The 12,717-nt window shown below is 41.5% G+C and overlaps 1 non-coding gene and 1 pseudogene across 1 annotated transcript; one reads left to right on the forward strand and one right to left on the reverse strand.

The window, feature by feature from the left end:
- Positions 1–7,267: 7,267 nt before the first annotated feature.
- Positions 7,268–7,375, reverse strand: LOC133787364 (small nucleolar RNA R71). Its single transcript, XR_009872390.1, has one exon. It is a non-coding gene; the product is annotated as a small nucleolar RNA R71 (small nucleolar RNA).
- A 778-nt stretch (positions 7,376–8,153) lies between these two features.
- On the forward strand, positions 8,154–11,781 carry LOC133784953 (uncharacterized; annotated as a pseudogene).
- The last annotated feature ends 936 nt before the right edge of the window (positions 11,782–12,717 follow it).

Here is a 12,717-nt window from a genome sequence, read left to right on the forward strand (position 1 = left end):
CCTAAAAACGACCCCCTATCAGGAGGATCATAAAAAGGGCCCTCCATCAAGAGGAAACGACCCGTGAAGATAAGGCAAACAACAAGCAGGAGAATCCAAAGAAGGACCCCTTGCACCAGGATTCTAAAAAGGATCCTTTGCACCAGGAGGATCCTAAAAAAGGCCCTCCATCAGGAGGACCCAAAAGGGACCATGACCCTAAAAAAGGACCCTTTAACGGGAGGTCCTAGAAGGACCCCTTTTATCGGGGCCTTAGGCGATGTCCTTAAATACAGAAGACAGGGAGAGGACCTTACAAGGCATCCCTTGGGTTCACAAGGATTAGCTACCCTTGTGAACATCAAGGAGGCCAAAAGGTCTTACGAAAGAAAAAAATATAGTGACTACACTAATAAGTCTAGAGCGGCCACCAAGCCGTCTAGCCAAAAAGGGTCCTAAAAGAGATCCTTGCAAAAATAGTACTATGAATAACGACGAGAAGGACGCTTCTCGCAAAGAAATAATAAGCGCGCGCAAGAATATATAAAAGGATAGCTAGGACCCAAGGTGTCAAAATATCCTTATAAAAGTAATCAAGAGGCACCAAAAGAGGTCCTAGTGAACCCTTTCACATGGGCTCCATAGGACCTCCAGCCTGGTAAATAAAAGAGGGGAACCAACCAAACCCCATCATACAGACTTAAAAGGGCCTCAAATGCAGTAGAACAAGAAATAAAAAGCAGCACATGTATTTATACATTGAAAAAGAAAGTTTCGAAGACAGTACAAGAGTTACGCTAGAAAAATAGTAATGACAGTCATATTACAAAGGTTCGAAATACAAAAAATAGGAAGAGAGCATACACCCATGGAGGGCTAGCCGGCAAATGTTATGAAGTAACTACTTCAGGGCCTCCTAACGTGGCCACTCCACATGGACGCTCGAGCGACGACGTGCTCACCAAAAGAAGAGAAATCGAAATTAGGATCCTGCCTCCACACGTTGTATAGGGCACGGTCTATGGACCTGCGCTCGGTGGTAGCCTTCTCCGCCTCCAAGGAAGCATTTCTCTCCTGCAACGTAGTAACATTGGTCCTAGCAGCCTGGAGTTCGGTCCTGGAAGCCTCGACTTCAGCCCTTGCAGTCTGGAGTTCGACCCTGATAGACTCGACTTCGGCCTCTAAATAAGTAACCCTCTCCTGTGACACTGTCACGATTTCCTTGGTCGCTTGGAGTTCGCTCTTCAGGCTGGCAACTTGGTCCTTCAGCTCCTTGGCCTTGGCAACTGCCTTCAGCTTCCTTTTCGATGAGGTGGCAAGTTTGGCCCGAACCTTCTTCAGCACAGACTGGGTTTTCTCAAGCTCTTTCTCGAGCTCCTGGACCCGGGCTGTAAGGCAGTCCCTCTCAGTAGTAGACGCGGAGAGGTTGTTGGACGAGTCCGCAAACCGTAGAGCCACGGTATAGGCCTGCACAAGAAAGTTAACGGCATCAACAATAAGTAACAAAAAGAAAAACGCATGTACATCTATACATAATAATGCCGACGCAAGGTGCAGGAACTCACCTAGGCCGTGGCGCGCCTTAGCGTTTCCCCAAGGTCCGTTTGGGCAACGTTCCCAAGACTGTTCTAGTCTGATACAGGGAGGCCAGAGGCAAGTTGGACGTATCTCTGCCCGCAAGTTGAACTCACCCAGGGCTCCCCGTCCGCACCAGTGGCACCTGGTTGGGAGAAGACGGACGACCCGCTCGCCGAAACGGGAGGGGGCGCGGTGAAAGTGGAGAACAGAGGCTCTGGTAGATTAGAGGGAGGCTCCGCAAGGTCGGCGTAATAAGTCCCCGATGGTTCAGGGTCAAGAGGAGCCTGAGTGAAGGCGTCGTGGCCCTCAGGGTCAGGGCGAATACAACACCCCGAAATGTCCTGCTGGTCTTGTGAGTGAGGGGCTATGTCCGGATCATAGGAAGCACATGGAGGGCACCCCCCAGGAGATGGAGGCAGCTAGTGGGATCCCCCGCGGTCAAGGGGGCTTCCTCCGGCCCCTCCTCATCCTCATCGTCATCCGGGCAAGACTCAACCAAGGTCTCCTTCATCTTCGTGGACCTAGAGATGGTCCACAACAACTTGGGGTCAGAGACGGGAGATAACTTGTGGTGGTTCAGATTTTTTATGGTGAAAAGGCGCACCGCCTCTTTCGTGGCAGGATCAGTGTTGAGGAACATTCTCATGTCTTTCACTTCCACCCGACGACGGTGGGTTCGGCGAATCGCTCTGCACAATACGAGCCATAGTCGGTGTGAGCGTAAGGTACGAAACCATCAGTTGTAAAAAAAAAAAAGAGAGAGGAAGTGATGCTCATAGTACTTACTGGGAGTGGTCCGGAAATCCTCACGGACAGAGAGTGGACCTTCCACGAAGAAAAAGTCTCGCTTCCAAGCCCCTGGGTTAGACACCGAACCCTCTATCAAAGAGGCCCCGTTGTTGGCTTTTTGTAAGTAGTAAAAGCCTTTTGAATTGTGAAGGGGCATGAGGTTGTAGAGGAAATGTACCTCGGTGGCCATAGGGGCGTGTTTCAGCAGTTTCATATATGCAATGAAAAGGCAGCTCAAAGTCAGCCAGCCATTGGGTGCCAGCTTAAGCGGGGCAAGGTCGAAGTAGTTGAGGACTGCAACAAAGAACGGGTGTAACGGAACGGTACCACCCGCTTTCAAAATGTGCTCACTGAGGGCCACGAAGTCGAGCCTAGGGCGGTCAGCCCGGCATGCCTCCAAAGGGGCGTATAGAGCATAATCTGGAGGGACGCGATAATGATTCACGATGTCCATCAGTTTGTTGTCGGACACACACGACACCAGCTCGGACGCTAGTAAAGGGGCGTCGTCCTGCTCTTGGGTAGATACCTGTCGCCTTGCCCTCGGCATATCTGCAAAATCAAAAGAGAAATGTGAGGAGGAGACAGAACACTTGACCCTCCATTTTTTCTTCCTAGCAAGAGTCTTCCATCGAGGGAGCGACTGCGGAAGTGCTAAGCTAGGAAAAACTGAGACTAGGGGTTGAGGAGAAGCAGGAGCAGCCCCCTGACAGTCATCAGGCGAGGATGGGCTGGAAGGCTCAGGCGGAAGGTGTCCCTCCATAAACTCTAACTCCCACTGCAATTCAAAAAGGGTCATCCTAAGGCTCGCTACATGGTCACTAAGGTCTGGGGGGGGGGGGGGGGGAGGTCCTCCGTCTCCTCTCGACACCGAGTCAATTTCTCTCTCCACCACCCAAATTTTGCGCCTAAGTTCAGCCATGTACTCAAGGTGGCGGATGTGGGCCTGCCTTAAGGAGTCATAGTCCTGGTGAGGGTTTCCCTCAGGGGACTCTGAGTCTGAGGACAGGTCAATAAACTCAGCCCCCGGGGGTATGTCGGACGGGCCGTCACTGGCCATGAGACCTCGTCCCAACAGCAAAAAGGGGTTCACGTATAAACGAGGGAAAGGTTACAAAACACAAAGGAATAGTCTTAATATCTCTGAATGTAGACGTCCTAAATGGCCCACTACAGAATATAAAAAAAAAAGGAGGGGCGTGCATATAGTCAAACTCACTACAAGCTCAGGCCAAGGTACCCCGTCATGAGTAACGCTGATTTGAACCCAATAAAAACTAGGGAAAAAGGGAATATACCTCAAGATGTAGAAATTGGAGGCTGTCGAGACCAAAAAAGGAGGACGAGGGCCAAAAACACCAAATGGTCGAAAATACACGTCTCCAAAAATAGGCAAAAAGGATGTGTTAGTCTCCAAATAGACACACCAAAAAATTAGCTCATATGTAAAAAAAAAAAAAAAAAAGATGATGATGAGATAAAAAAATAAAATAAAGGAAGCTATGGCAAAATTGAGGTTGTGAGGGATTGAACCCCTTACCTCTTGAAAGAGGAAGGATTCTCCAAACCACTAAGCCAAGGAAGTAAGTTGAAAATATTAGGCCATGCATGAAGACCTATTTATAAGAATCAAGGTGAATAGTCTACAAGAGCACCTAAAGGTCCTCTCCTAGACTGGGGGGCAAGTGTGGACGCTCAATATTCCGCACCATAAAAGACTCAAAGTGTATGCTTAGGCCCCATAAACGCCCAAAAATATGGCTGGGTTGGAATGCCCCCGAGCCACTGTTGCCTCTCGCGCGCGCCAGCACCAGCGAGGCCCTTTGTCTCGCGCGCGCCCAACACCAGGCGAGGCCACCCCCTTGTCTCGCGCGTGCCCTGTATCAGCGAAGCCCCTCGTCCCGCACGCGCCCAGCACCAGGCGAGGCCCCGCGTCGCATCACGCCGTGCACCCCCTCTGCCCACGCGAGCCCCCTCCTCGCGTCTAGATGCGCGCACCCGAGTGTCCACGCGAGCCCCCGCCTCACGTCACGCCATGTGATTAGTGCATGAAAATGCACTTATGCAAGCAAAAGTATCTAAATAAATTACATTTTAATTATATATTTTCATGAAATTAATATAAAATATTTATTTGATATGAAAATATGTGATTTTAATTTGATTTATTTGATTTTGTAGAAAAATATGGTAATTTTGCAAAGAGAATAAATAAAAAGGAAGTCCAAATCCATTGGAAGATAATTTATTCTCTCAAGGCCCAACTACCATGAGGAGATTGAAGAAATGGTTGGAGTCACCTTCTCCAAATCATATCACTAATGGATGATATGCTCTTCCACGTATAGAATAAATGAGCCAAATAATAGAGATTATATTCACAATATTGGCACATGGAGCAAAGTTGACAAACGTTGGGAGTATTCTCAATCAATCCCATTGTTTGCTAGCATTCCAAGGCATCAATATCTCAATTATATTTGACTAAATGGGAGAAATCAATTTGCTACAATTAGTTTTCCATTATTATTTTATTCAAATTAATGAGAAAATCAATTCTAATTAATTTGCTTTTCATTTCCCATTGAACGGTTTTAGCATGACAAAATGCTATATAAAGGGGACCTCTTGTACATATTGGTGTGTAATTTTTCATTGGCAAAAACTATAGTAAATTTTGGTCTTATTTTGTCTATCTCTTCTCATATTTTCTCTTTAGATTATTGTGAGAATGACTAGCATTTTTGGCTAGTTTCCTAGATAAGGTAAAAGATGATCCTATATGCAAGGTGAAATTTATTTGTGTTTTGATTCACCAAATGCTTAAAGTTTATACATTTGAGTAATATATTTTTCTTCTATTTTTCTCTATCTCAATATCAATATATTTATCTATTTAGTATTATATAGAAATAGTCATGCTTTTTCTATGTGAATATGATTAGGACAAATATATTGATATTATAATTTTATGATTAGTCTTTTATTGCATTATTGCCAATAAGGTATATTGTCATTCTTAGATTTTTCATAAGATTATTTTCTATGATCCTAACGTGAGAATTATTATTACTCGAATACATTTTATTATATATGTTCTTCATGTTTTATCTTCTGATTAAATTGTTGGGAAGTGAACGATTTAATTGTGTTATATGTGTGAATCAAAATCCAAATAAATGAGCCAAACATATAGGTGATTCTTGAAACCTTATCACTTTTGTTATTGAATTTTTCAACCAATTTTATTTTCAACATTTTCTCAAAAACCACCAACGATTTATTTACTTTTTGCGCTTAAAGTTCTACTAATCACTTTTTGATAAGATATCTCTCTGTGGACACGACTGCCCATACTACACTACAACAACCGCTTTGTGAAGACAAGTTTGGGCGTAATCAAATTTTGGCGCCGTTGCCGGGGAGATAGATATCAAAAGCTTAGTGGAATATACCGCCAAGAGGTAAGTAGCTTATTTTATTATTATTTGCTATCTTTGTGTAGGATTGTGATTAGTGTTTTATTTTATATATATATATTTTTTTTTTCCATTTCGTTGTTAGTATTAAAAAAAGAAAAAAAGAATAAATAAATAAAAAAAAGTCACATTTCCTTTTACATTTTTTTTTCTTTCTTTCTTTAATTTGTATTCTCTTAATTCACGTGAGATATTTTTTTTTCCTTTTCTTTCCTATTATGTTTATTTGTTGGTTATAATGTATATATATATATATATTTGTTAACTTCAATTTTCATTTATTTTGTATCTTTTTGTATTTAATTATTTTTCTTGTTTTTTTTTCTTTTTAGCTTTAAATTTATAGATTTTAAATTTTTAGATAATAACTTAGGTCTCATAATTTGTGTAACATTAGGTTTTAGATTAGCTTAAATTTAGGTTCTTCCTCTTTAACTCTTGTTTTAAAAAAAAAATCATAAAATCCAAAAAAAAAAATCATAAAATTTAGCATAAAACTTTTAGTATTGGGAACAATAGTGTAATGCTACAAGTGGTAAAAACTGAGAGTATTCTGTCTAGAAAGATTGGCTTTTAAGGTTTGTGATAGAGTACCCTCTACACCTTCCTGGGAACCTTGGTTCTGTCTAGGAAAGTGTGGGACGAAGCGGTACCTTGGCAACCTTCCCAATCGGCTTGGGAATATTTCTTGTGTATGCCCTTGTATTATTACATTTTTGAACTTGTTACTATTTAAAAAAAAACAAGCTTGTTCTTTCAAAATAAGTAAATTATTTTACTTATTGGTCATTTGGTTGAAAAGGTTTGAATTGTGATTTTTCATACTCATCTAGTAACCTCGGGGAGTTCTGGTGAGGCATGTGTGATCATTTCAAATTGTCCAAATTTACCAAGGAACAAGTTTAACAAAAAAAAAAAAGGTCTCGTTTTTTAAAGTGGATGAATCGTCATAGAGATGAACTAGGGAGATTTGTTAGGAGACCCGACACCCCTAGTGACAATTCTTCTGATACATCCAACATTTCCTCTCCCACCTCAACAATTGCTCATAATCCTTTCGCAATGGCTCATCATGAGGAAATTCAGCAGAGAAGTCTGAATGACTATCTCCATCCTACTCATACTCCTACCCCTTCTTGTATCATCTTTCCACCTAATATGCCCAACTTTGAATTTAAACCTGGCATGATTCAACTCTTGCCTAATTTCCATGGTTTAGAAAATGAAAATCCTTATGTGCATATTAGGGAATTTGAGGAGGTGGTAGCCACTTTCTATAACCAAGCTAATATCGCGGATACTGTGCGATTGAAGTTTTTTCCCTTCTCTTTGAAGGATAAGGCTAAAAGCTGGTTATACTCTCTGAGACCAAGGTCTATTGGAACATGGGATGAAATGACATCGTCATTCTTCCACAAATACTTCCCTAACCACAAGACCAATGGCTTAAAAAGACAGATTTCTACTTTTTCCCAAAAAGACAATGAAACTCTCTATCAAGTCTGGGAAAGGTTTAAGGAACTGTTAACTCTTTGTCCCCACCATGGTTATGAAAAATGGCGCCTAGTCAGCTATTTCTATGAAGGCCTCACTATTCGTGAACGCCAGTTTGTAGAAATGATGTGCAATGGTGAATTTCTTCAAAAAGATCCTGAAGAAGCCTTGGAATATCTCAATGAGCTTGCAGAAAAATCTCATACCTGGACTGGTCCAAGTGCTACTGAAAGCACTAACCGAAATCGACCAGCAGGAATTTACCAATTGAGGGAGGAGGACAGCCTCAAAGCCCAAGTTGAGTCCTTAACAAAGCAACTTGAAGCATTTAAGACAAAAGGTGGGCAAGGACTTCATATGATTGCCCGAGCAGAAACACATGAGCCATGTTTTGTGTGTGGAGGAACATATCATTTAGCTAAGGATTGCTTAGCTTTTAGTGAAATGAGGGGGGTTTATGAAGAGCAATGCAATGCCTTAGGGGCCTATAATAAGCCATTCTCTCATACGTACAACCCTGGTTGGAGAAACCACCCAAATTTCAGTTGGAGAGATCCCAACCAAGCACAATCTTCTGGAGGGCAATGGAGAAATGAGCACCAGTCTCAACCATCAAAAACTCAACCTACTCCTCAATACAATGCTCCTCCTCAAAGGAGTTCTCTTGAGAACACCCTTCATTCATTCATGGAGGAGCAAGCCAAAATAAATCGTCAAATGATGGAAGAAATCAAGGACATGAAAAGTCAATTTTCAAAACTAACTGGATCCTTGGTTAATTCTGAAAGAGGCAAACTTCCTTCTCAGCCTCAATTCAATACACAAGGGTAACATATGGCTCAAACCTCCAACTCTAACGATCAAAACGTTAAGGAGGCTAATGTCATCACAACTAGAAGTGGTAAAGCTTTGGAAGATCCACCAATACCAAATACTACTTCAAAATTTCCAAATGTTGTCTCTGAAAGTGTGCCGTCCAATGCTTCTGCAAAAGTTCCATTTCCCCAGGCTCTAAGACCTGCTGGGAAAATTCCTGAAAATCGAGGAGAAATCCTTGAGCACTTGACACAAGTGAAGATAAATCTTCCTTTGCTTCACATCATCAAACAAGTGCCAGCCTATGCTAAAATCATCAAAGATCTTTGCACTGTAAAAAGGAAGCATCATGTCAAGAAGACTGCTTTCTTGACTGAGCAAGTTAGTGCGGTAATTGAACAAAAGACACCGCCAAAATACAAAGATCCTGGTTGTCCCACCATTTCCTGTCAAATTGGGACTCATGAATTCAGCCAAGCCTTGCTAGACTTAGGAGCGAGTGTCAATCTCATGCCTTATTCTGTCTACTCGCAACTTGGTCTTGGTGAAATCAAGCCTACTTCTATAGTCTTACAGCTGGCTGATCGTTCTATTAAGAAGCCTCGGGGTATTGTTGAGGATGTTCTTGTTCAAGTTGACAAATTCTATTACCCCGTTGACTTTCTCATTCTGGATACTCAATCTGTGGTTAACATGGAGTCAAAAATCCCTATCATACTTGGAAGACCTGTCCTTGCTACAACTAATGCCCTTATTAACTGTAGGAATGGTCTCATGAAAATATCTTTTGGGAATATGACTCACGAGGTCAATATTTTTCATGTTGCAAAGCAACCACATGATGATGATGAGTGTTATCAGACATTTCTGATTGACACGCTCATTCCTGAGGAGATTCAATTGCAAAGCAATTCTGATGATCTTGATGAACTCCTCTCTTTTTCTGAAAGTTCGGGTTTTGATGAGTCGATTAATGAAATTTCTTGTTACAAAGACTCACAAAACGGAAGAACAAAGTTTTGGCAACCTCGCTTTGAAGAGCTACCTAGTGAAAGGGAAAAGCCAAAACCTTCTGCTGAAGAGGTTCCTATTGTTAAGTTAGCCCAACTACCTGAGGGTGTAAAACATGTCTTCTTGGGAGATGGTGATACCTTTCCTGTTATCATTTCGTCCAAACTTGATCCTTCACAAGAAATTAAGCTAATTAAGGTACTACAAAAGCTTAAATCTGCATTAGGTAGGACGATCGCTGATATTAAAGGCATTAGCCCTTTAATTTGCTCCCATCAAATCAATCTGGAGGATGGGGCAATCCCTCGAAGAGATCCTCAAAGAAGACTGAACCCCACAATGAAAGAAGTTGTGAAAAATGAAGTTCTGATACTTCTGGATGCTGACATCATTTATCCAGTGGCTGATAGCAAATGGGTTAGTCCAACTCAGGTAGTGCCTAAAAAGTCGGGTGTAACTGTTGTTGAAAATGAGAAAGGGGCCCTTGTCCCCACAAGAACTGTGACGGGTTGGCGCATGTGCATTGACTATCGAAAATTGAATTCTTCCACCCGCAAAGATCATTTCCCACTCCCATTCATCGACCAAATCCTTGAACGTGTGGCTGTTCATCCTTTTTATTGCTTTCTTGATGGCTATTCAGGCTATTATCAAATTGAGATTGCAATGGAGGATCAAGATAAGACCACTTTCACATGTCCTTTTGGTACTTATGCTTTTCGACGTATGCCATTTGGACTGTGTAATGCACCAGCCACCTTCCAAAGGTGCATGATGAGTATTTTCAGTGACATGGTTGAAAAATGTATGGAAGTATTCATGGATGATTTAACAGTCTTTGGAAACTCTTTTGACGCATGCCTTCTTAGTTTAGAAGCTGTTTTGACACGATGTATTGAGAAAGGTCTTGTGCTCAATTGGGAAAAATACCATTTCATGGTATCTTCAGGCATAGTCTTGGGACACATTGTCTCATAAAGAGGAATTGAGGTTGATCAATCTAAGATTGATCTCATTTCTAATTTCCCCACTCCAAAAACCGTCAAAGATGTGAGATCTTTTCTTGGGCATGCTGGTTTTTATAGGAGGTTTATTAAAAACTTTTTCAGCGATTTCTCGTCCGCTATGTAACCTCTTAGCCAAAGATGCTACTTTTGAGTGGACGCCTAAGTGTGAGGATGCCTTTCGAACACTTGTTGCAAAATTGACCTCCGCCCCTATTATGCAGTCACCTGATTGGGATTTACCTTTTGAAATCATGTGTGACGCAAGCAATTTTGCTGTAGGAGCTGTTTTGGGACAACGAAGGGAGGGAAAACCTTTTGTTGTCTACTATGCAATTCGAACTCTTAATAGTGCTCAAATGAACTATTCCACTACTGAAAAAGAGTTGCTTGCCGTTGTCTTTGCTCTTGACAAATTCCGAGCATACTTGATTGGCTCACCTATTACAATCTTTACAGATCATTCTGCCCTTAAATATCTCCTTTCCAAAAAGGATGCTAAGGCGCGCTTAATACGGTGGATCCTTTTATTGCAAGAATTTGACATCACAATCAAAGACAAGAAAGGTATTGAAAATGTCGTGGCAGATCACTTATCCCGACTTGAATTCAGTGATTCCGCTGATGGTCCACCTATTCGTGATGATTTCCCCGATGAAAAATTGCTTGCTGTTTCTAAGTTACCATGGTATGCACATATTGTTAACTACTTAGTAACAGGTGAACTTCCTTCTTAATGGAGTTCACAAGACAGACGCAAGTTTCTGGTCGAGGTGCGCAATTTCTATTGGGATGATCCACACTTGTTCAAGTATTGTCCCGACCAGATCATGCGGAGATGCATCCCTGATGATGAGGTGTCTAGTGTTTTGAACTTTTGTCATAATGATGCTTGTGGTGGTCACTTCTCTGTGAAGATAACTGCTGCAAAAATCTTACAGTGTGGTCTTTATTGGCCCACTTTGTTCAAAGACACCAATGAATTCTGTCGTTCATGTGTGAGGTGCCAGAAGTTAGGTTCTTTGTCCCGTCGTCATATGATGCCTTTGAACCCAATTCTTGTGATTGAGATATTTGATTGTTGGGGGATAGATTTCATGGGACCATTTCCATCTTCTTCTGGTTACATTTACATTCTCCTTGATGTGGATTATGTTTCCAAATGGGTCGAGGCTGTACCCTGTCGAACCAACGATAATGCAACAGTTACCAAGTTCTTGAAAGATAATATTTTGTCAAGGTTCGGTACGCCTCGTGCCATCATTAGTGATCAAGGCACTCATTTTTGAAATAAGTCTTTTGAGGCTCTCATGCGCAAATATGGTGTACTTCATAAGGTTGCTAATTCCTATCATCCGCAAACCAATGGGCAAGCGGAGTTAGTCAATAGGGAGATAAAACAAATTCTGGAAAAAACGGTAAATCCCGACCGAAAAGATTGGTCTTCTCGTCTTCTTGACGCACTCTGGGCATACCGTACTTCTTTCAAATCCCCTCTTGGGATGTCTCCCTATCGGCTTGTTTATGGGAAAGCCTGTCATTTGCCTGTTGAACTTGAGCATAAGGCATATTGGGCTGTCAAAGCCTTTAATTCTGATCTATGTGCTGCAAGCATTAATCGCAAACTCTAGCTTTCTGAAATTGAGGAGTTGAGAAATGAGGCATATGATAATTCCAGGATCTACAAGGCAAAAATGAAAGCTGCTCATGATAAACAGATCCTGCGAAAGCATTTTGAGGTGAATCACAAGGTGCATCTTTATGATTCTCGGTTGCATTTCCACCCAGGTAAGTTGAGATCGCGGTGGACTGGCCCATTTATGGTGAAACAAGTTTTTCCCAACGGTTCTGTTGAAGTTGAGGACCCAACTGATGGGAGAATTTTCAGAGTCAATGGCCAGAGATTGAAGCATTACATCGAGAGTGTGAGTCATGTTGAAGAGGTCCTTCTTGAGGACCCTGTTTATACACTCTGAGTTATTTATTTCTTTTACATGTTTTATTTTATTTTATTTTTCTGCTTTTCTATTAGTTTTGTGTGTTTTCGTTTTTTGTTTGTTTTGTTGCTATCAGGTTGTTTCAATTATCGCTCCGTGGATATTGTCATCTTCCAGGTGTTCTCTTTCCCTATCTTTTTCATTGCATATTTGTTTTGACATTGAGGACACTGTCTGATTTTCGGTTGGGGGTGGTGAGCTCTGGTGAGCTTTCATTTGGAGAATTACATTGTTGTGTTGAATTTTTAAGTCAAATTTTCTCAAAATTTTCTAAGCATGATTGAAATATTTTGTTTAAGTTGGTTTTTGCTATGTTTAGCTATTAAGGAGTGATTTCCAGAGTTCTTTAATGCACTTTCCAAACATGTGGTAAGATGGTTGTTAACACAAATAGTTGAGAAAATTTTCAAGCTTAAGGTTTTCCATTTTTTTGGTGAGTTGTGAGAGTTGAGAAAAGGACTTTTTGAACTTTTATTGATCATTTGAGTTGGTCAAATCAGATTTCTGGAATTTAAACACATGACATGTACTGGAGGGATAATTTCATTTGTTAAAAGAGCCTTTGTTGTA

This window comes from Humulus lupulus, chromosome 6 (assembly GCF_963169125.1).
Source record: "Humulus lupulus chromosome 6, drHumLupu1.1, whole genome shotgun sequence".
In the NCBI taxonomy this organism is placed as follows: domain Eukaryota; kingdom Viridiplantae; phylum Streptophyta; class Magnoliopsida; order Rosales; family Cannabaceae; genus Humulus; species Humulus lupulus.